Source organism: Lactuca sativa, chromosome 3 (genome assembly GCF_002870075.4).
Source record: "Lactuca sativa cultivar Salinas chromosome 3, Lsat_Salinas_v11, whole genome shotgun sequence".
Taxonomy (NCBI): Eukaryota; Viridiplantae; Streptophyta; class Magnoliopsida; order Asterales; family Asteraceae; genus Lactuca; species Lactuca sativa.
In genome coordinates, this window is record NC_056625.2 from 217199037 (window position 1) to 217223296 (window position 24260).

The window sequence follows — 24260 nt, forward strand, 5'->3', positions numbered from 1 at the left end:
TGTTTACCGAAGCATTTCATAAAAGAAATGTATTTTCATTATAATCAAAACTCGGGGTGTCATGTTCCGATACAGACCAATAAGCATAAACGAATACATTACAAGTCATATAACAAATATAAACATATGCAGACTTGTAAACAAAACAACTTGATGGTTCATCCATCTCATGCCCTTCCGCCACTACCTGTAATACAATTTAAAACTGAGTGGGTCAGGCTTGGGAGCCTGGTGAGCATATAGGGTTTTCAACCCACAATAAATATCATATTTAATTTTCACCAACCAACAATAACCCAATTACCCATTCCCGTTATTCTCACTTTAATGTCCCTAAAACAACTAACATAAGGGACCTAGTCTAAGAATATTTCATCGGGGTGACAACACATGCTTCGGGGGTACCTCAGCAATATAAGTCAAATAAGGCAACCATGAGGGGGATGGAGTACAGCGAATGAACACCCAAGTTCATTAACACCTACAGGTGGCGAACCTGCTAATGTTTCCACAAGACTGTCTAGAATAGCCAGTGGTCGTCATCTAAACTCCGCTAGATGACTCAATCAAACAACAACGAGGCCTCTCATCTGTTTATTACACACCAACTGTCTACCCATGTTCTACCCAACATATTAGTAGATAAAAATATACATTTGTATACATAGTTTAAAGAAAACCTGTATAGCATGCTTTAATCAACACATATATCACATAACAGATGAGGCACACACACACATAACACATATCTCATAAAGAAATAAGCAGATCTATAAGATAGAAGAGAGTGAATACTCATTCACACATAACACAACCAAATATATACACATAACACGTATTTTTATATAAAATACTTCGTATTATTGTATTAGAAGAAATAACTACACACTCACTTGATCAGAAGATGATCGGACAGCACTACGGCTTATAGAAGTAGTAATCCACAGCAGATCTGGAAGATCTTCTCGAAAATCGAACTTCTCGCGGGCAGAGCTTCGACTCGGGAACCGCACTTTTCGAGATCTTCAGGATCTCGGGACTTGCCTCGGGGCTAGAGTATGATACCGGGACTTCGGGGTAGCTTCGGGGGTTTTTGCACAGAGCTTCGACACGAAAACGAGAGGGAATTGGCAAAAATACCCGGAACCCTCGCATCCTATTTATAGGAGGCTGGAGCCTCGGAGTACGCGGGGCGTACTGCGTTACGCGGGGCGTACTGCCCAAAACGTCATTGCTTACGTATCCGAAGTGCTCGAGTGCGAGTGTCGACATCCCTCGGAGTACGCTGGGCGTACTCGAGTACGCGGGGCGTACCTCGGATCAGATCGGTGACTCCTTCGGATAATGCTTCCGAATTTTGATTTAAATATAAATACAAAATGATTAATAAACTTCGGAAATTCATAACTTCTTCATACGAACTCCGTTTTCGACATTCTTTATATCCACGCGAAGGTGAGACCATGCTCTACGACTTTTGTTTAGACTCCGTCGGCTAATTTTGACTTTATTTTTATTAATTATTTTTAATAGGCCGGGACAGAAACTTTCGTTATAAATTCATAACTTCTTCGTTTGACGTCCGTTCTCGCCTAACTTTTTATCGTTTCATTACCAACAATGAGATCTTCGATTCTCATTTAGATTGCTTCGGCTAACAACCGCTCGATCTCAAATCGAGTGAAACAGGCTGTATATCGCTAAGCCGGAACTTCGATAAATCATAACTTCCTCATACGAAGTCAGATTTGGGCGTTCTATATATATTCGGAAACCTCGTTTCAACTACTACAACATTAACCAAATATATTAAGTTTATTTTACACTTAAATTTTGACGCTTATTTTTATTCTTAATTAATCAAACCACATAATTAAGCAATTAAGCACAAAACACACAATACTCAAATAATACAATCTTATTATTTCAAAACGGGTTACAGAGGTTAACCTAGACTATTACATTGCTACAAATGGCAAGCCCGAAACACAGGCGTTACATTTTCAAAACTGTATTAGGTGAAAATATTTCAGGTTTATAACTTTAAAATGACTACTTGCACATTTCCATATGATTTGTCTACTATTTATGGTGATTTTTACAAAACTACCTATCACTATAGCTACGAATTCGGACCAGTCAGTGAATATGAACGTTTTCACACCAGTTAGAGACTTTTAAAAATCATAATAAATTTATGGACAAACTAGACACAGTTTCTAAACTCTCAGAGTTTACAGATTTAGTTTTCGACTTCGTATGAATTTTCTAAGGCAGTGCAGAAATGTTAAAAAAAAATCAACAGCTTATAACTTACATCACACTTTGTAACATGTTGAGCAAAGTGTTAATCTTTGAAGATTTCATACTTTACATGTGTTTCTCATTGTGGTATAATTATATAACAGAAAATACTCACTAATTTGTAAGAATCCTCCATCATTACCAATAGTACAAGACAAGGCATGATAAACATAGTTATGTTTTTGCTATACATTCGACTTACATAGAAAAAAGTTCTTTTACATTACAAACACTTATGATAAACTATAGTAAGTATAGTTTATGTTTCATATACAATACAAACACTTATGATAAACTATGGTAAGTATAGTTTATGTTTCATATACACTACAAACAATTATGTTAAACTATAATAGGTATAGTTTATGTTTTATTTACCATTCAAACTCATTACCAAGGAGTTTTTAGTTCAGTTCACGTAAATCTGTTAATGAATAAATTTGTGAGACATTCGCTTCATGTTACCTTCAAAGTAACAAAGTCAAAAGTCTTGTAAATTGTAACCAGAGTCTCTTGTTGGGAGAGCGTGATAGTTGTGTATAAATCTATATTGGGTCTGACAAACCCACACCTGAGTTGCATGCAACAGCTAGACCGACATGTTTGGGGTGACAAGTGTCATTTAACTTGCGACACCTGAAGAACGTCGTATTATGAGGTCGTCTGAGTCATAGTATGGTTATAATAACTTACATGGGGTATTAACAAAACATAAGATTTACGGGTTTTACTTCTAAATTAAACGAGTTTATGTCAATTTAAACTTGCATAAATTACTTTAAGTATGGAAAAATACTTGTACCTCTCGGTCTTGACTTTTAAGACTACAATGCATTTTATAAGAGAAATATTGGATTTTTCTTGAACATACATCACTTTTACAAAAAAAAGGATTTTAGCATCGCCTTCTAAAGCTTATGAACTCACCAACTTAATTGTTGACACTCTTTCAAAACTACTTGTATTCTCAGGAAATCCGTAAAACAGGTAATCGACTACTTTTGAGGATGCCACGCTAAAACGTCAAACATTGTATTTTTGTCAACATAATGTAATTGATTTAGAAACATGTAAACTTATACTATGATGTAACTTTTTCAATTATATTTATGTTGGTTGTTTGTACTTTGACCACTATGATACTTGTTGTTATGATACTACACATGAAGTCCTCCACCCCCGGACGTTTCCGCCATCCTTGGTTTGGAGGTGTGACATAATATATTAATAAATCACAAATAACCTTATTCTAAAAAATCCATCTTATCAAATTGCACTGGTGAAGGCAACCTAAAAGGACCATGCTACTATCGGGTCAAGTACATCCCATTTATAGTTATAGGCTTAGACACCAAATCTAGCAGTTAAGTCATGGCTTGGGAAGTGCTTCGCTATAAAGGACCTCGAAGAAGCTGCTTATATTCTAGGTATAAGGATATTGAGATATAGGAGTAAGAGACTAACACGACTTAGTCAAAGTACTTACTTGGATAAAGTGTTGAAACGATTTAGCATGGAGAATTCCAGGAAAGGGAGTCACAAATCCAAAGCAATACCAAGTTGAGTAAGATCCAAAGCCTGTGTACCGATGTCGAGATAACAGAGATGAGAAAAGTATCCTATGCTTCCACAGTTGGCTCAATAATGTATGCTATGACATGTACTCGTCCTGATGTGGCCTTCGCTTTGAGCATGGTCAGCAGATATCAAGGGAATCCTGGTATAGCTCATTGAACTACGGTAAAGAACATTCTTAAGTACTTGCGGAGGACTAAGGACTGGGTTCTTATCCTTGGTGGGAGTAATGACTTGAGAGTGTGAGGGTATAGTGACGCTAGTTTTCAGACTGACCGAGACAATTTCCGCTCTCAATCGGGCTGGGTGTTTACCCTGGATGGAGGAGCGGTGACTTGGAAAAGTTCCAAGCAGGAGATCGTAGCTGATTCAATGTGCGAATCAGAGTACATAGCAACGAGTGAAGCATCGAAGGAGGCGATATGGCTAAATAACTTCATCGGAGACCTTGGAGTTGTACCTTCCATAAAGGAGCCTATGGAGATTTTCTGTGATAACAAATGTGCGGTCACCTTAACCAAGGAACCGATGGATCATGGAAGATCCACACATATTGATAGAAAATATCACTTTATTAGACATCGGGTAGAAGAGGGACTCCTCGCAGTGAAGAGGATATCGTCAGAGGATAACCCAACATATCTTCTTATGTGACATCCCCATTTTCATGGCAAGAAAAGACCGATTTTGTTTATGCTTTGTAAAAATCAGAGTACTTTATTTTCATAAAAATGTTGCGGAATTTGTTCCCAGAAAAACATGATAAATACGTTATTAAAACATTTTCGAAGGAACGTATTTTATTCATTTCAAAACGTTTGGGATGTCATTGTCAATACAGAAACATAAGCATAAACAGAACTTACTTTTATTTACACTAGTGATCTACATCTCTTTAATCTCTCAGTGTAATGTCACTTCATATCGGCACCTGTGATATAAGTAAACTGAGTGGGTCAGGTTGGGAAACCTGGTGAGTACGTAGGGTTTTCAACCCACAATAATATAATTATTATGTTTAAACAATCAAACAATTAAACCCCATTACCCGTCCCCATTATCTTCGTTATTCTTATGGATCTACCCTAAGAATCAGCTATTTTTCGTTCATTCATTCCTAAGGATTATCCCTAAGGAATAGGTACGTATTCCATCGTTGTCAATGGCACATCTGTCATGCACAGCTGCTACTTATGTCACTTAGGCACAACAGCCAAAATTGTGACATTCTCTACGAGGCGCATCTGTCGGTATAGTCCTTTAGGCGCATCTGGCGGGGTTATGAGGTTCTCTATTAGGCGCTTCTGTCGGTACAGTCCTTTAGGCGCATCTGCCAGGGTTTTATGGACAGTATCGTTTTCGAGAGTCCACTCGCAATACATGTCAATGGGTTTTTAGAGTACACCTGGTGAATACATAGTTCAAAATACCTACAGGTTGTGAGCCTGCTAGTGTCCACTGGACTGTCTAGAATAATCCGTGGTTGTCATCCATACTCTGCTGGATGACGGGGCCATCAATTGGGTAAAAGGCTTCTCTCATGGTTCACTTCTCACCCTCAACTCATGGTTTATATAACCTCTTCATCATTTTATTTTTGCCACATAGAAACTATTTCATCTATCCATGTTTTACCCAACACATTTTGTAGATATAAAATACATATATAGTTTACATCATTTAAAATGTGTATAAAATCATTCATCCAGCATAGATAGCAAGTTTACAGATAATATGCACACACAGCACGTAATTTATATAAAATACTTCATATCTATGTGTAAGCTGAAAGTAACTATGCACTCACCTAGTAACGTGGTGAGTCGGCACTCGGACAGCACTTCGTTACTCTTAAAACAATTATCCCTTGACGAAACCTAGTATCATTACCACTAGAGTTTAGTCTAACGTTTGACGAGACTAATTTAATAGTCTAGCTGTTATTATTATTATATAAGCGTTAAACAATACTTATATAACCCATAATAATAGCCTAAACACTCCTTATAAGGTCCTAATAACATTACTATATTGTAACATAAGCTATCCTAAAGATAGAATAGGTACAACTCACTTACAACGGGTTTTCTCGAAAACCGGGCTTCGCTGGAACAGCGTTCCTGAGCCGGAAGTCTCTTTTCTTGGGGCTTCGGGAGCCTCGGGGCTTCCTTCGGGTGCTATGGGGTTTACCTAGGCTTTATAGGGGTGCTGACTAATGGACTCGCCGAGTTGGTGCATGTGGCAACCTTCTGGTGGTGTCACGTGTCCAATTCTGGTGGTGCCACGTCACCCCCTATCGCGTATCAGCCTTCAAACTTAGAAAAGTCATAACTCTCGCATACGAGCTCCGTTTTCGACATTCTTTATATATCCTCGCGTAGGTAAAATCAAGATCTACAACTTTCGTTTAGACTTCGTCGGCTAATTCTCGACCGATCTCAAATTTAACAGTAGGAGGCGTTTAGATTGTTAAATGACCGCGAAGAATTCGTAACTCCTTCATACAAACTCCGTTTTGTCCATCTTTTAACCGTTGAGTTCCTATTAATGATATCTTCAACTCTCATTTAGGTCGCGTAAGCCAAAAACCGCTCGAACTAAAATTCGAGTTTCGGGCTGTACACTGCTAAGCCGAATCTTAGAAAAATCAGAACTTCTTCATACGAAGTCAGATTTGGGTGTTCTTTTTATGGATTTTCTCGGTTTAACATATTGTACGACTTTTATTTAGATCACTAAGGCTAAAAATCGCTCCATCGTAAATTTACTATTTACGCTTCCCGGTGTCATGCCGGTTTTGCCGTAAAACTTCGACGGGCCATAACTTCTTTGTTATAACTCGGATTTCGGCGTTCTTTATGTTGGATTAGTGTCTAAGTCCATAACTATTTTGGTATGTACTTGACCCGATGGTGCATGGTCCTTTTGGGCTGCCTTCACCAAAGCAACTTGATTGGAGAAATAAATAGAGAGAGAGGTTATTATGATTTATTAATATGTTATAAGAATAATATATTAAAGGAGAAATCATATTTGTTTAATTAATATTGGTCAATAATTAATTAAGAATTAATTTTGTGATCAAGTGTAATTAATTAAACTAGAGGGGTTGAATTGTAATTATGTGATAGTTACAAAATAAGGTAAGGATTATCTTAAATATAGGGTGAACGAATTTAAGGAGATAATGCCTTAGAATTCGACTAGGATAAGGGTTTGTAAGACTTATCTTATGGTTGCTTGGTGGGCAAGCAACTAGATAAGGATAAGGACTAAAACCCTAATCTTTACACCTATATAAACCCCTAAGGCTCATGAATTCGTCTAAGCCTTCCCAAGAAGTCCTAAGGACAAATTCCTACCTCTCTCCTCTCTCTTTATACCTTCTCCATTTGCTCTTGGTGTTTGTAAGCCATTAGAGGAGTGACACTTGTGACTCTAAGCCTTCCAAAGTCAATTCAAAGAGGAATTGGGATTGTTATTACTACATAACAATCAAGGTAATATCTTAAACCTAATTATATGTTAATATTGATTTCCATATGCTAGAATTAGGGTTTATAGTCTTGGATTCAAAGCATGTACAATAGAGAAACCTAGATCCAAGCATTAGGGTTTGTATGAGCACATAGGATGTCTTATGACCAAAACCCATCACTTTATATGTACGGAAACCTTGAGCAATATTCTACAACTTGGTTAAGACTATTTATTATAAATAATATTTTGCCAAAAAGTCGTTTTCGACACTTATTGCCTCTAAATTGACTAACCCGAATCTGCGGGCGTTACAATTATCTCCCCCTTAGGATGATTACGTCCCGGAATCATCAACGAAATAGAGCAGTATAATGACTCCATACGTTATCCCTTCATCCTAGGTAATAACTGTAACTTCTATGTTGCTTCGAACGAGTATCTAACTCTTAAACTCCTTGACTGCAGGCGATGCTCGATCTTGCACCTGCTCGTTAGACTTTCAATCATGACCTTCGTGTCACAACCTAATTCATTATCAGAGACTCCTTCTTCTTCTTAACAAACTTAGGATAAGTTAATTTGATTACTAAAATTGACCGAGGTGTCATATTTTAATGACCTATCACCGTTTGTAGCAACGCTTAGACTCAGGTCTCTTAGAGGCAAATTCCGGAATGGAATATGCCTTCCTTCATGGTGTAATGTGATATAATGACATTTTAACATGTAGCATTTCTAGCTACCAACTTCTTTAACAATGAGCGTGATACTTATATTGATCGCTTTGATTTCAATCGTTTGGTTTAAGTCAGACGCTACATCAAACTTGGTTCTCTGAACCACGTAACCTACTCATCCTAGTCGGACTCAATGTGATATGACCACTAGGGTCGGGATAACAACAATCTTCTTAGTCATTACCGAAACAATGGTAACGACATACTTGAACAAAACAAAATCAATGACTAGCTTCTTGGTAACCTTGTCATTTTCCCTGATCCAAGTGTGAGTCCTATGCTTCCGGTAGTATAGGCCTCTACTACCATTCACACCTACTCATACTCGTCCCAAGTATTGTCTTGCAGTCTCCAAGTCACCATACAAGAAAATCACATAACACTTTAACACACCAGATAACAAAATGAAGGATTTATTATTTTTTGAAAGTATTACATAGGTGTTCAAGTTCACCCTAGACTATGCCTCTAATAGGCTACTTCACGTGATACTATCTACATGACTACTGCATAACTTGATCTTCGGTCATCCGTCCTTACTCTTGATTCCTTGCATTGCCAGCTGCTTTGTCAAGGATGTTCCTTAGCTCTGGAGGTGCATTTGTTCCTGCTGCTTCATTTTTCTTCAGGCAGTCCCTAGAAAAATGTCCTTCTTTGTTACATCCATAGCACACCTTACTCTTGGACGTGCACTTGCTGGCGTAATGCCCTGTCCTTCCACATTTGTAGCAAGTCACCTTCTCATCGTCTCCTTCATAGTGTTCTTGCAGTACATTTGGCATTGTTGCTCTCATCGGACAATCTTGCTTGAAGTGTCCCTCTCCACTACACTTAAGGCAAACTTCCTCCTTGGTTGAGCATTTATGGGCATAATGACCAATCTTCCCGCATTTGAAGCAGGTCAATTCCTTAGGGCATCTCCTATTACACCATTTTGCTTCACCTCTTCCTTCTCTAGACTGTGAGAATAATCCTTTCTTGTCGGACCTTGAAGATCCCTCAAATTTCCTTTTCTTGCCAATCTTAACCCTAATGGCTGCCTCAAGAGCAGGTGCCTGGCGTATTGTCACCATAAGTTTGTCCTTACTTTGTTGAAGTAAGCACCTTGTTTCCCCCATATGTCGATCCAACATCGTCTGCACCATTGCCTGTACTTCTACCATCGTGATTGGCTCAGGTGCAACTACTAATTCTGGTGCATGCTCATTCACTAGTGGCTTAGGCTGCGGGTTACTATCTCTAAATCCACTTTGAGTGTTCATCATGTCGATCTATACATCAAATTTAGATGTCCGGTGTAGAGTGACGAGAATTTAGATAGAGAAGATTTTATTTATGATCGACTTATAATTCTCCCTATCACTTTGAAAAGTTATATGTCAGTTCTAATATCATAATTAAACGTTTAGAAACCTGAACACATAAAATTTCCAGATCCGGCTGGCAACAGACCATAGAACCGAACAAATAATAGCATATAAGGTATGTTTTTAGCTATAACATAAAACATTTAGCACATAAAACATTTTAGGCATCTTTCCTAAAATAAACTAGTGCTTGTGTCTAAAATATAGCAGACACTCATCTCACAATCATCGCTTAGCATTCTAAGTTTAAGTCTAGAAATTTCCTACAAATTCCTAGTTCGCTTAAACTAATGCTCTGATACCAACTGTGACATCCCCATTTTCATGGCCAGAAAAGACCGATTTTGTTTATGCTTTGTAAAAATCAGAGTACTTCTTTTCATAAAATGTTGCGGAATTTGTTCCCAGAAAAACATGATAAATACGTTATTAAAACATTTTCGAAGGAACATATTTTATTCATTTCAAAACGTTTGGGATGTCATCGTCAATACAGAAACATAAGCATACACATAACTTACTTTTATTTACACTAGTGATCTACATCTCTTTAATCTCTCAGTGTAATGTCACTTCATATCGACACCTGTGATATAAGTAAACTGAGTGGGTCAGGTTGGGAAACCTGGTGAGTACGTAGGGTTTTCAACCCACAATAATATAATTATTATGTTTAAACAATCAAAAAATTAAACCCCATTACCCATCCCCATTATATTCGTTATTCTTAAGGATCTACCCTAAGAATCAGCTATTTTTCGTTCATTAATTCCTAAGGATTATCCAAAGGAATGGGTACGTATTCCATCGTTGTCAATGACACATCTGTCACGCACAGCTGCTACTTATGTCACTTAGGCGCAACAGCCAAAATTGTGACATTCTCTACGAGGCACATCTGCCGGTATAGTCCTTTAGGCGCATCTAGTGGGGTTATGAGGTTCTCTATTAGGCGCTTCTGTCGGTAGAGTCCTTTAGGCGCATCTGCCAAGGTTTTATGGACAATATCATTTTCGAGAGTCCACTCGCAATACATGTCAATGGGTTTTTAGAGTACACCTGGTGAATACATAGTTCAAAATACCTACAGGTTGTGAGCCTGCTAGTGTCCACTGGACTGTCTAGAATAATCCGTGGTTGTCATCCATACTCTGCTGGATGATGGGGCCATCAATTGGGTAAAAGGCTTCTCTCATGGTTCACTTCTCACCCTCAACTCATGGTTTATATAACCTCTTCATCGTTTTATTTTTGTCACATAGAAACTATTTCATCTATCCATGTTTTACCCAACACATTTTGTAGATATAAAATACATATATAGTTTACATCATTTAAAATGTGTATAAAATCATTCATCCAGCATAGATAGCAAGTTTACAGATAATATGCACACACAACACGTAATTTATATAAAATACTTCATATCTATGTGTAAGCTGAAATTAACTTTGCACTCACCTAGTAAGGTGGTGAGTCGGCACTCGGACAACACTTCGTTACTCTTAAAACAATTATCCCTTGACGAAACCTAGTATCATAACCACTAGTGTTTAGTCTAATGTTTGACGAGACTAATTTAATAGTATAGCTATTATTATTATTATTATTATTATTATTATTATTATTATTATTATTATTATTATTATTATTATTATTATTATTATTATTATTATATAAGCGTTAAACAATACTTATATAACCCATAATAATAGCCCAAACACTCCTTATAAGGTCCTAATAACATTACTATATTGTAACATAAGCTATACTAAAGATAGGATAGGTACATCTCACTTACAACGGGTTTTCTCGAAAACCGGGCTTTGCTGGAGCAGCGTTCCTGAGCCGAAAGGCTCTTTTCTTGGGGCTTCGGGAGCCTCAGGGCTTCCTTCGGGTGCTAGGGGTTTAGCTAGGCTTTTAGGGGGGTTAGGGAGGCTAGAGAGAGAAACTAGAGAGAGAAAGTGAGTTTGGGAAGTGTGAAGAGAAGTGAATGCCCGGAACCTCTATTTATAGGGTTGCTGACTAATGGACTCGCCGAGTAGGAGGACCTACTCGTCGAGTTGGTGCATGTGGCAACCTTCTGGTGGTGCCACGTGTCCAATTCTGGTGGTGCCACGTCACCCCCTATCGCGTATCATCCTTCAAACTTAGAAAAATCATAACTCTCGCATACGAGCTCCGTTTTCAACGTTCTTTATATATCCTCATGTAGGTAAAATCAAGATCTACAACTTTCGTTAAGACTCCGTTGGCTAATTCTCGACCAATCTCAAATTTAGCAGTAGGAGGCGTTTAGACTGTTAAATGACCGCGAAGAATTCGTAACTCCTTCATACGAACTCCTTTTTCGTCCATCTTTTAACCGTTGAGTTTGTATTAATGAGATATTCAACTCTCATTTAGGTTGTGTAAGCCAAAAACCGCTCGAACTAAAATTCGAGTTTCGGGTTGTACACTACTAAGCCGAATCTTAGAAAAATCATAACTTCTTCATACGAAGTCAGATTTGGGCGTTCTTTTTTTGGATTTTCTCGGTTTAACATATTGTACGACTTTTGTTTAGATCACTAAGGCTAAAAATCGCTCCATCGTAAATTTACTATTTACGCTTCCTGGTGTCGTGCCGGTTTTTTCCGTAAAACTTCGACGGGCCATAACTTTTTCGTTATAACTCGGATTTCGGCGTTCTTTATATGTACGGAAACCTTGAGCAATATTATACAACTTGGTTAAGACTATTTATTATAAATAATATTTTGCCAAAAAGTCTTTTTTGACACTTATTGCCTCTAAATTGACTAGCCCGGATCTGCGGGCGTTACATCTTACGAAGGGACTAAGTAGGGTTAAGCACTTGCAGCATGCTAGGAATATTGGGCTGAAGGACGATATTTTCTTTGGTGATTAGATAGCCTTTTAGCAATTTGTAATAGATAAATTGTAATTAACATTTGATGATTAAATGATGGAGTATTGTTTATAAGTAATGTTACTGTATTCTGTTAATTATTTACTATTGTTTCACTTTGCATGTTTTAACTTCCTGATTAATAAGATTATTTAAACTATCCACAGTCGATCATACGTTGGAAGTAAGTATGAAAAACACTATCATGAATTGGCTTGTAGACTGTCTAAAGCGTTTAGACATAGAAAAAGTTTGCTGCAATGTTCATGAGTGCTTTTGAAATAAGATTCGAGTATTGGATTAAACCTGCCCTCACATGAATCACTTCATGGACTTTAATCATGAGTGATTGTGAGACGATAATATCATATAGTCTTTAAACCTAGATATATGAGTTGTCGTTTACGAGTCGGTTGTGCATTGATAACACGTAAACGCATCAGTAACTTGATGTTATAAAACGTACAATTGTGTACGATTTGATGAGTAAATAGTACATGCATATAAGTCGAAGTTTATCTATTCCTTTTATCCTACAAGATTAAAAGCGATATCTTGGGCCTCTCGATGATTTGGTTTGACTTATGTGTCGGGCCCGGTCAGGACTAAGTTGATGTGTTCAATTAAGTTCTTTGTCAGACAAATCGGAAATCGGGAAACAAACTGCTGGACAATATGTAGCACCTGGTTCTTGGTATGTATTTCCTTCATTAGCAATTCATATATTTTTTTCGCATCTTGGACTCGGCGAGTTGAAGGACCAACTCGCCGAGTAGAAGCGGGACTGAACGTGGCACTTAAGTGATGAACTCGGCGAGTCGGGTCCCAGACTCGGCGAGTAGGTAATGTTCGGACAAAAACCCTAATCCGAGGGTTTGCACCCTATTTAAGCAATGATATGATGGCCATATTGTCCCTTATGCTCCCAAAACACTTCTCATTGAAACCCTGGCCATTTGTGCTTTGTTGAGGCCATTTTAGGTGTTCTTGTGTGGCTGTATAGCTTGGAAGGAAGGAAGGAGCTTGGAACTTGAGTTGGGGCCAGTAGATCTAGGGATTTTACTTCATTTTCAGCAGCTTCAAGGTATAACGCCCCTGTCTTGACTCATCTATGTGTTTATTCATCTTTAACTTAGGATCTCTTTGGATTGCTAAGTCATGTTTCAGAATTGGAAGTGTTGAGTGGGTTTTGACTTCAGATCTGGACCTTAAGATGGGTCTCATGGCATAAAGGTGCCAACTTTAGGGCCATGAGAGCCCCATGTACATTGTAGGACACTTTATGTGGACTTTTGAGCTAAAAACCCCATGCATGTGCATCAAGTTTGGAACTTTACATATAAAGTGGACATTAGGAGGCCAGATCTATAGTTTTGGTGTGTTAGATCTCATTTAAATCGACTATATGGAATTAGTCAAGACTGGACTCGGCGAGTCCGTTCTTGGACTCGGCGAGTCCAAGGCATAAAGTCCCATATATGATATGAGTGTAAAGAACTTAGCTGGGTGTTAGAGGGTCTGTAGAAGGTCAGAAAGAGTGACCCAACGCATTGGACTTGGTTTTAAACCTGGAGTTCATGGGACTCGACGAGTGCTAGAACAGACTCAATGAGTCTTTGAAGATGAACTCGACGAGTTGTTCATACAACTCGACGAGTCGAGGACAGACTTGTTCTGTAGGTGAAGGTGAACTCGACGAGTTGTTCATACAACTCGGTGGGTCGGATGAGTTTCATGCAAAGTTCATATAAGAGAGGAACTCGTTGAGGCGAAGACAAACTCGACGAGTCAGGACGTGGATAAGGACAAGTAAAGGATGAGGGACTTGACGAGTTAAGGACCCAACTCGGCGAGTCGGGTAAACTTGAAGTTGACTTTGACTTGGACTTGTTTGGGGGTAAAATAGTCATTTTACCCTAAGAATAGATATTAGTTCCGACTGAGTGTTTTGTGGGGATTGTAGCTGGAGGATTTCCGGAGCCGCAGCAGGAAGAGACTTCCCACTCAGTTTGACAGCAACTACTTGATCAAAGTGAGTTACCTTCTAATAGTGGTGGTCTACGGCCACAATGATGGCCCACCAGTAGGAGTTGTATGTTAGATGATTGTCTTTGTGATATCATCTAGGTTTGCTACTACATGATATGTTATATGTGATAACAGTAGGGTTCAGTTGTTAGGACCGAAGTGTAGGTCAGGCACCCCAGATATGCCTGACAGTATGTGCTTATATGTTTACATGCTGGCATGGTATGTTATATGTGATAGCGGTAGTAGGAGGGGAATAGTCCCCAAGTTCGGTTTTTAGGACCGACGGGTAAGTCAGCACCCTAGAATGGCTTGACACGGGTAGGTCGGCACCCCAGAATGGTCGTACCGGGTAGGTCGGGCACCCCATAATTGCCCGACAATATGTATGATACGTGATGGTATGGTTTGTGGTACGATGGGGGAACTCACTAAGCTTCGTGCTTACCGTTTATAGTTTCAGTTTCAGGTACCTCTTCAACGAAGGGGAAGGAGCTGGCACGGTAGCGACACATCATACACACATGTTGGTTTTCCGCACTAGAGTTTCTTGGGATTGTACTCTGACATTTTTTTATTTTGTGAGTGGTTTTCAGACATGAGTTGTGGCTTTATGAAAAGTTATTATTATTAGCTGGTGTTTTCTTATAGATGTTTCTATAAATCAATTAATTAAAAATGATTTTTTTGGACTTGAAAATTAGGTTGTTACAAGTTGGTATCAGAGCCCTGGTTTGAGGGATTCGGACACACCTTCGGGGGTTCCTGGACTCAAACCTACGGATTAAAAGATTTTTACAAAGAAAATGACTTTCTAAAAGCTAGGATAAAAGAGTTTTGAGAAGGAACAAGTGTGTGATGTGCGCAACCGGCCGAGCTCAAGTAAGTATTCCCCATAGTACCCATACAAGTTATCTTACGTTTATCAGTTGCAGTAGAACAACATGCTAGAATAGGACTAAGGATCTAGGGATGATGCCTTATGTGCCTGCCTTATGTGTTTCAGCTTATGAGAATTGCATGCTAGTATTGAGTAGACAGTAATAGGATAGCCTTTTTAGGTTATGCCTGGTAGTATGAGCTCAGCATTATATGCTAGTTCAGTTTCTCCTTATAAGAACATATTAGTTTGAGTAGTTTTCTTGCGTCCAAATGCCGCTTGCTTTGTGCTTTGTGGGACTCTGAGTGATGAGAGTTAGCCATTAGGTGAATACGTCATGTCACATGTGATCAGGGTTGAATAATCCCAGAGTGCTGGATTTGGCCCTATTGCGCAGCTCTCGTTTGAGTCTAACCGTTGTAGGGACGAGTCTTTTACTCGAAGGATTATCTGAGCCTCATCACATGTGATGGTAGTCAGGTAATGGCTAATTGGCACTACAAGGAGGCCTTCCGCAGCTGAGGACCGGTTTGGGTGTAGTTAGAGAGTTTCCCTAGGGTAAGCCTAGAATGGGAATGGCAGAGAATCAGCAGTGATAAAAGGGGACTTGGTGGAGTCAAGGCAGTCCTTGAGGAAGGTACGAATAGATGTGGAAGGTAGTATGGGCCCGTACTACTGAAAGTAGAGGATCCGTACCTGAATTAAGGAAGGTTGAGACAAGACCAGGGAACTTGTAGTGGATGTGATCCCTCTAGATGTATCAGTATCACTAATGGTTGGTATTACATTTTGCAGAATGGTGGTACTACGTCAGAGGCCAGTGGTGGGCAGCTCAGGAGAGGGATCGGGTTTGGGTTCAGGCTCCGAACTAGTGGATGAGAGACTACACGAGTTCATCGCGTCTAATATCACTAGAGGCATCCTTGATGTGACCCCAGTCATCTTTGGGTCGATCAAGGAAGGGCTTGTGGAGCTGATGGAGGATCGCCTTAGGGCGTTCCAGAGTGACATGGCATCTGGCCAGTTAGGATCACACTCGTTGTCCTTTAAGGACTTCAGGGGTAGTGGTGCACCATATTTCCATGGGGCGAAGGACCCCATTGCTGCCAAACGATGGATTGCGGACATTGAGTCCGTGCAGCTAACCAGCTTCTTGCCTGAGGGTTCGAAGGTACAATTTGCAGCAGGGTGTTTGAAAGACCAGGCTAGGGATTGGTGGGAGTTGGTTGGTGACTCTCTGGGAGCCTCGGATGTTGAGGCTATGACATGCTCGAATTTTATGACCCGGTTCCGAGGAGAGTTTGCGCAAGCTGTAGAGCTTCAACAGCTGGCCAGGGAGTTTTTGGACATGAGACAAACTACGGAGACTGTGGCGGAGATCACCGCCAAGTTCCGAGAGAGGATGTTGCTGGTGCCCCAGTATGCGGGGGATGAGGATATGAGAAGGACCCACTGTCATGACATGCTGCGAGCCGACATTCGGGAGCATGTTAGTTTTTCAGCTTGCCCTACCCTGGATTCCATGATTGCCAGGGCAAGGGAGAGGGAGATCGATCTGGAGCATGTTCGGAAGAGGAAGATAGAGGAGGGTCAGACGACTGGGCTTTGGGGAAGAAGCCCACGGGATCAGATGGTAGGCCGAAAGGCCAGTCAAGACCGGGCCGCTGCAGGAAATGTGGTAGTCCACATGAGGGGGCGTGTAGATTGGGATCGTCGGGCTGCTACAAGTGCGTCAAGATGGGGTAATTCAGCAGGGATTGTACTGCCCCTTGATATGTGCATAATTAGTTAGTTATTTAGGATACATTTTTATTCATTTTTAACTAATTATGTGAATAATATGGACAAAAGGTAAATATTGTTTAAATTTTGTTTTCAGTCCAAAAGACATGCTTGGGAATGAAAGGGAACAAGGGGAAGCAATTAGAGACCAAAGAATGAAGATTGAGGGACAAAAGCTTACCTACTCGGCGAGTACACGAGCCTACTCGGCGAGTCCATCGGAATATTCCAGAAGATAGCCACGACTCCTGATTTAAGACGGATAACTACGAGGCTACTCGGCGAGTTGGGTCTGCTACTCGCCGAGTACACCCTGTTTTGAGATAGCTATAAAAACCGAGCCTTTATCCGATGAGACTACTTTTCTGGCATTTTTTGAAGATCCAGCTGCGATTGAGAACCCTTGAAGACGCTGAGGAATTCTAATCTTCAACCTTTTGAAGAATTGAAGCAACTAGGTTAATCATTCCACTTAGCTTTAGGAATTGAGTATGTTTAATCTTGCTAAACTTGTTTTTGTGTTTGTTTTTACTGCAACTATGAGCTAAATACATTTTTGTTTCTGTTTGGGGAATACCAAGGAACTCCTATGGTTTAATTCTTAGCTTTTGGTTAATTGTTTATTGGTGATCTATTAAATTAAGTTTGTTAAAGAACCTTATGCATTAATCACAATTATTTTCTATTAATTGGAAGACAATTAAGCTGCATGAACATATCTTAGTTGTTAACCTCATATGTCTATGTGAACACTAAATCATATGCTTAGGAATAATGATTATGAAACTAAGATTAATGAGACAATAGTTAGATTAATGTGTGAGCTTGTTTGAGAAAGCATCAAACAAGAGGTTAATTGAACCACTAAATTGATTAACCACTACAAATCTTATTTAATCCAAATTATTAATCTAGGGAATTAATTAGCTTAAACACTTGATCACTACTTGAATTAATTAATTGTCTAAGGGTAAGGAGTAATGAACATGAACCTAACCACTATAATTGGTAGCCAATAACAATTAATCTATCATAAATACAAAATAACCATAGGAGTGAATTGGTTGAACCTAAATAGAAACATCTTTATCAAATTTGGTGAATTAGTTGTTTGCTTTAGTTATTTAGTTAATTAAGTGTTTTATGGTGTGATTAAGTTTCTAGTCTTGTAAAACTAGAAGAAAAACCTTTTACTTTCATTAATTGCTTAGTTAAAATTAGCCATTAGTTTAATTTTCCGTTCCCTGAGTTCGATACCTTACTTACTAAACTATACCAGTAAAAGACAGGTTCACTGCCTTTGTGTGCTAAATTTATTAATAAAAAGTAGGAATAAAACAAGTGCATTTACACACATCAAGTTTTTGGCGCCGTTACCGGGGAACGGTTCTAAATAATTAATCTAATCCGTAATTTTTTCGATCCTTTGTGTAAGTTTACTGGCACAAAGTTAATTTATTGCAATTTAGTAGTTAGAAATTAGGTTTTAGCATCTGTTTTAGTTTTAAAATTATGTTTAAAATTTTTTCAAAATGACACTGATACTCGTCGAGTGCAGTCGCACCTACTCGGCGAGTACAAGCGTATTTGGCAGATTAATTTTCGATTTTTTAGTACACTTTTTTTGTTCCTTTTACGTTTTTATCTTGTTTATTTCAGGACTTTCATGACCAGAGGATCAAACACCCCGCTGGTACCCCCGTTTGAAGATCCCGAATCCGCATTGAAAAGGAACAAAGGAAAGGACGTGTAGAGCTCGAGTACACCAAAGAAGTCACCTTTGTCCAATTTGAAAACTGTTTTTGGGAAAAACAAGAGCAGCAAATCAAGAGCATCCAATGCCTCTTTGGCAATCGAAGACCCAACTCAAGAAGATATCGAGTACGAGACCGAGGAAGAAGAGGAGCCTACATACGAGCATGAAACCGATTCCGAGGAAGAGTTAGCTATCACAATGGCTAACATTGATGAAATCCCCATGGGAGAATGGAAGAAGAGGATGCGCGACGAAACTGGCCCGGGACTTGTGCAACCCGCAATTCCCGCGACTGCTACTTTCGAGCTAAAGGGTCATATCCTAGCTTTACTTAAAGAAATACCGTTTTATGGAAAAGACCATGAAGATGCCTACAAGCATTTAGACGAAGTCAATGATGTAGCTGATTACTTCAATGTTCCAAATGTGCCCCGCGAGACTCAGCTACTTCGTATGCTTCCGGTGACATTCAAAGGTGCTGCAAAAGACTAGCTCAAGTCACCTCCCCCCGGATCAGACACCACTTGGGCCAAGATGAAAGAAGAATTCATTGATCACTTTTTCCCACCTTCCAAGATAGCCAAGTTGAAGAAGGCCATTGCTAACTTTGAACAACAAGTTGGACAATCCCTATATGAAGCATGGGAGAGGTACAAGAGCTTGCTAAGAATCTGCCCACACCATGACCTAAACAGCTAGCAAGAAGTCTCCATATTCTATGATGGAGTCAATGTCACAACCAGGCAGTTACTAGACTCGCAAGGCCCGCTCACAAAGAAGCCGCCCTCGGTGATCAAAGAATTGATTGAAGAATTCTCTAAACACTCTAGAGAATATCACAACCCAAGACATGATGTCACTAGGGGAGCCGCTTATGCAGCTACTGAAGACTTATCCGCGGTCATGGCTATGCTAAAAACCATGGATAGGAGGATGGATAAAATGGATCAAACGATCCATGCTATTCGGGTGGGCTGTGAAAACAGCAATGGGCCTCACCTCACTAGAGACTGTGATTTAGATGAGAATGGCAACAAGAAGGTGCAAGCATGTTACTCAAGTGGAGACCGATATGATGAAGACTGGTGCAAACAAAAGAAAGAGTGGCTCCCTTATGAAGAGTACAAAAAAGCCAAGGAGGAAAGGTTCAGGAAAAAAGGGAGAGGGTTCTACCAAAAGGAGGAGCCGGTGCAAGAGAGGAAGCCAAGCTTGGAAGAAATGCTCACCAAATTTGTAGCTGCTTCAGAAAAAAGAAATAGTGATCATGATGCTACAATTCAAGAAACAAGGACCATGCTTAGGAACCAACAAGCATCTATCCACAATATAGAAACGCAGCTTGGGCAACTTGCTCAACAAATCAACCAAAGGTCACCGAGCGAACTTCCTAGCAAAACAAAAAATAACCCACGAGGCGCGCACATAAACATAGTCACAACAAGAAGTGGGAAGATAATCACTCCCCTGGCACCTATTCAGACTGAGTTATCCAAGGAATCACGGAAGGAGGAGGCAGAAAAGCAAGCAGAAAACCAAAACATACAATCTGACAGCCCTACTCGCCGAGTACGACGTATGGACTCGGCGAGTACACCACCAATTCCCAACGAGCAGGTCCCTGAAAAGATTTACCAGCCTCCAATGCCATACCCAGCCCGAGCTAAGAAGGAGAAGCAGGAAGAGGAGTATCAGAAGTTTCTAGATCATATCAAGACTCTTCAAATCAACATACCCTTCATTGAAGCCGTCATGCAAATGCCCAAATATGAAAAGTTCCTTAAGGAACTTCTCACTAATAGAAGGAAGATGGAAGAAGTGAAGAAGGTAGTAGTCAATGAAAACTGCTCAGCTGCTATGCTAAATAAGCTACCAAAGAAGAAAGGTGATCCGGGGAGTTTGACTTTACCTTGCCAATTTGGCAACTTGGCCACCATTCATGCCTTAGCCGATTCGGGAGCAAGTGTGAACCTAATGCCATACTCATTCTTTAAGAAGCTGGATCTCCCGGAACCTAGGCCAATTTGCATGGAAATTCATTTGGCAAACAAGACAGTCACCTTCCCAAGAGGCATATGCGAAGACATACTAGTTAAGGTGGACAAATTTGTCTTTCCCGCTGATTTTATCATTCTAGACATGGAGGCGGATCCACAAGTACCAATCATCCTTGGAAGGCCCTTCCTCAACACGGAAAGTGCTATAGTAGACATGAGGGACTCGAAGCTCACCTTGCGGGTAGGAGAAGATTCAGTCACATTTGGGGTAGACCAAGCTATGAAGTATTCAAGTAATAGTGACGACACGGCATTCTCAATTGATACGCTTGACGAATTATTGGAGGAATGCATAACTGAAGATTCTAGCAAGTTCACAACTGATGATGAAGAATTTGATCCAGAAAAAGACTTAATGGAAATTGAAAGACTGCTGGAAGAAGCTGTTGGATAAGGTGTCTAAGTCCATAACTATTTCTGGTATGTACTTGACCCGACCCGGCATGGTCCATTTGGGTTGCATGGCACCATGCAATTGGATAGACTAAATGAGAGAAATAACACTTGGAGATTATTAATATATTATAAGTTCTAATATATTAATAATATTATTTGATTAGTTTGATCAATAATTAATTTAGAATTAATTAAGTGGTCAAAAGAGAACTAATTAAATATATGGGTTGATTATGTAAATCATCCATATCTTGTATAGTGGGCTAAGAAGCTCCATGGATTGTCAAGTTGGGTTCTACCCATAGGATGCTCCATGGATGCTCCATGGGAGTTACAAACCCATGGGTCATGGAAATGAAGAGTCATGACACATTAGGGTTTACATGGTGTAACCCTAGATGTGTCAACATTATATAAGAGTCCCATTCTCCACAAAATTGGCTACACAAGCTAACACTAAGAAACTTGAGGGCTAGGCCAATTTCAAGAAGTGTGAATTCTCTCATAAGTTTTTCCAAGAGCATTTGGTGTTGTGTGAAGCATTTGAGGCATCACACTTTGGGTGCTAGGCTCACAAGGTTTCAAGGAACACAAGCAACAACAAGGTAAGTTATTCTATCTATTATTCAAGTTAAAATTGTTCCCCATGTATGCTAGATAGGAATATAACCTTGGAAATCCAACTTTGCATGATAATTAGACAAACATAGATCCAAGGTTATTAGGGTTGCATGTACACTTAGGAAGTGTTAGAATGCTCAAAACCCATCAGTGGTATCAGAGCCAGGTTTGTTTGTTTGTTATTTGTGCTTAAAAGTTGAAAAAAAGTCGAAATCTTGCTGTCTGACTGATGGACTCGCTGAGTCCATGGGGAGGACTCGCCGAGTTCACTTGTATCTTCAACCTACTCGGCGAGTAGGTTTATGCACTCGGCGAGTAGGGTCGACAGAGTGCAGAATTTCGATTTCAGTTGCTGGAAATGGATTAGAAACATTACCCTAAATTGTTTTGGTACTTGAAAACTTGTTTAGAAGGTGTAATGTCTTTTCTAACTCATTTACAACAACTAGTTATCAAAATTACAAAGATTAAATGTGATTTTGATTCTTGAAGGTGTTCATGTTCATATTCATATTCTTGTTCTTATGATGTTTAGATGATCATAGGAATTATTTGTAACCTATGTGGTAGTTTAATTCTTGATCATAATGTGTTTTAATGGAGTCCATAACTTGTCCTCAAGTTATGGAAAACCAAAAGTCTCTTGGATTAAAAAACCATTAAAATAACACAAGAGTTAAGAAAAATGAAAGGTCCTCATTTTATTACTCTATTAAACTCATAAGTTACAAGAAATGAAAAGTTTTGAAAGTTTACAAAACTTGCCCTCAAGTTTTGGAACAAGTAAAGTTAAGTTAAAACTTTAGTTCCAACCCTTAGAATTTTAAAAGTTAAAATTCAACCCTTATACGTATATTATTATGATTTAATAATTATATATATATATATATATATATATATATATATATATATATATGTATAAGAACAAAGTCGTCTTACCGCTAGTACGCCTCATTCACGAAGCCGGTCTATAAGGTGGGTATAAGGTTGTTGCCTATAAAATGGTGACTTAATGGGTGTCCACTCTCACCCACCGCTTGCTTGACCGGTGGAGGGTCGTTAGCCGAACGGGTAAGACAAGGACTTACAAATTCTCATTCAAAGTATGATGAATATTATAAAGTAACTAAATGTTTTATTAAATTCCCAATCTTAGTTACTTTAGGAAAAATGTGAATAAGGTGCTATTCCATGAAATTACACTTTACACTTTGATTAGGTCGTTGGTGGAGCGTGTGTGGTTAACCGACACACTAACTTGGACTTAACAAGGTAGGTAAAGGGTAACTTAGGGTTTATTATAGTATCGATGGAGCGTGTGTGGCTTACCGGCACATCGATTGAGTGATAAACTTTAAGGGTACCAAGTGATTTGCATGGTTACTTCACACCTCGTTTTGTGATCCTCGGTATCCCAGTCACAAAACTTGGAGAGCACACTCGAGATTGAAACATGCCTTTGAAAAGTTCATTGAATCTCAAAGAATCTAGGAATTTCTAAGAACCATTCAAAAACCTAATACTTAAATATTGCGGTTTTCGTGGTGGGAATTGGTGAATCGTCATTCACCTACCTTTCAAATATGATATAGCTTAGATTACGGCATACCTCTTCTAAGTTATATTATATTGTGATTGGATCCTAGCCTTAATATTACATTTGGGTATTTTATTAAGGAGTCTCTTATATCTAAACTAATCTTGTTCTCTTTTCTTCAGATGTCTTTCAACAATGCTTCTGGCTCTAATCCTAATGGCTCCTTTACCCTTATGAACTTGTGTGGGAAAGTCACCTTTGATGGATCCAACTTCAATGAGTGGATCAGAAACATCAGAATGATTACCCGCTACGAGGACAAAGAATATGTCCTTGACAAGGAGCTTAAGGAGATTGATGAGACCACTACAACTCCTCAGGAGATCGCTGACTTTCGGGCACATGAAAGGGATGCTACGAAAGTGGCTTGCATCATGATGGCCACGATGACAGCGGAACTCCAAAAGTCTTATGAGGATTTCTACCCTTATGAAATGCACCAAGATTTGATGGAAAGATACCATCAAAGTGCAAGACAAGAGAGGTATGAAATCATCTGCTCCATGATAACAACCATGATGAAGGACGGGGAATCCGTCACGAGCCACATGCAGAAAATGCAAAGGTATGTGGATCGTTTGCTGAAGCTCAATGTGAACTTCCCTGAGGATCTTGCAATAGATATCATTTTGCACTCCTTACCATCGTGCTATGATCAATTCCACATGACATATCACATGAACAAGGAAGAAGTCACCCTCAGCAAACTTCAGGGACTTCTCAAGACCGTAATAACAGGTCTTAAGGGGAAGTCGGTTGCTATCACTCCTAC

The 24260-nt window shown here is 39.3% G+C and overlaps 1 non-coding gene across 1 annotated transcript; it reads right to left on the reverse strand.

The window, feature by feature from the left end:
- Nucleotides 1-19402: 19402 nt before the first annotated feature.
- Nucleotides 19403-19509, reverse strand: LOC111894966 (small nucleolar RNA R71). The gene has a single exon (XR_002851387.1). It is a non-coding gene; the product is annotated as a small nucleolar RNA R71 (small nucleolar RNA).
- Between the last annotated feature and the right edge of the window lie 4751 nt (nt 19510-24260).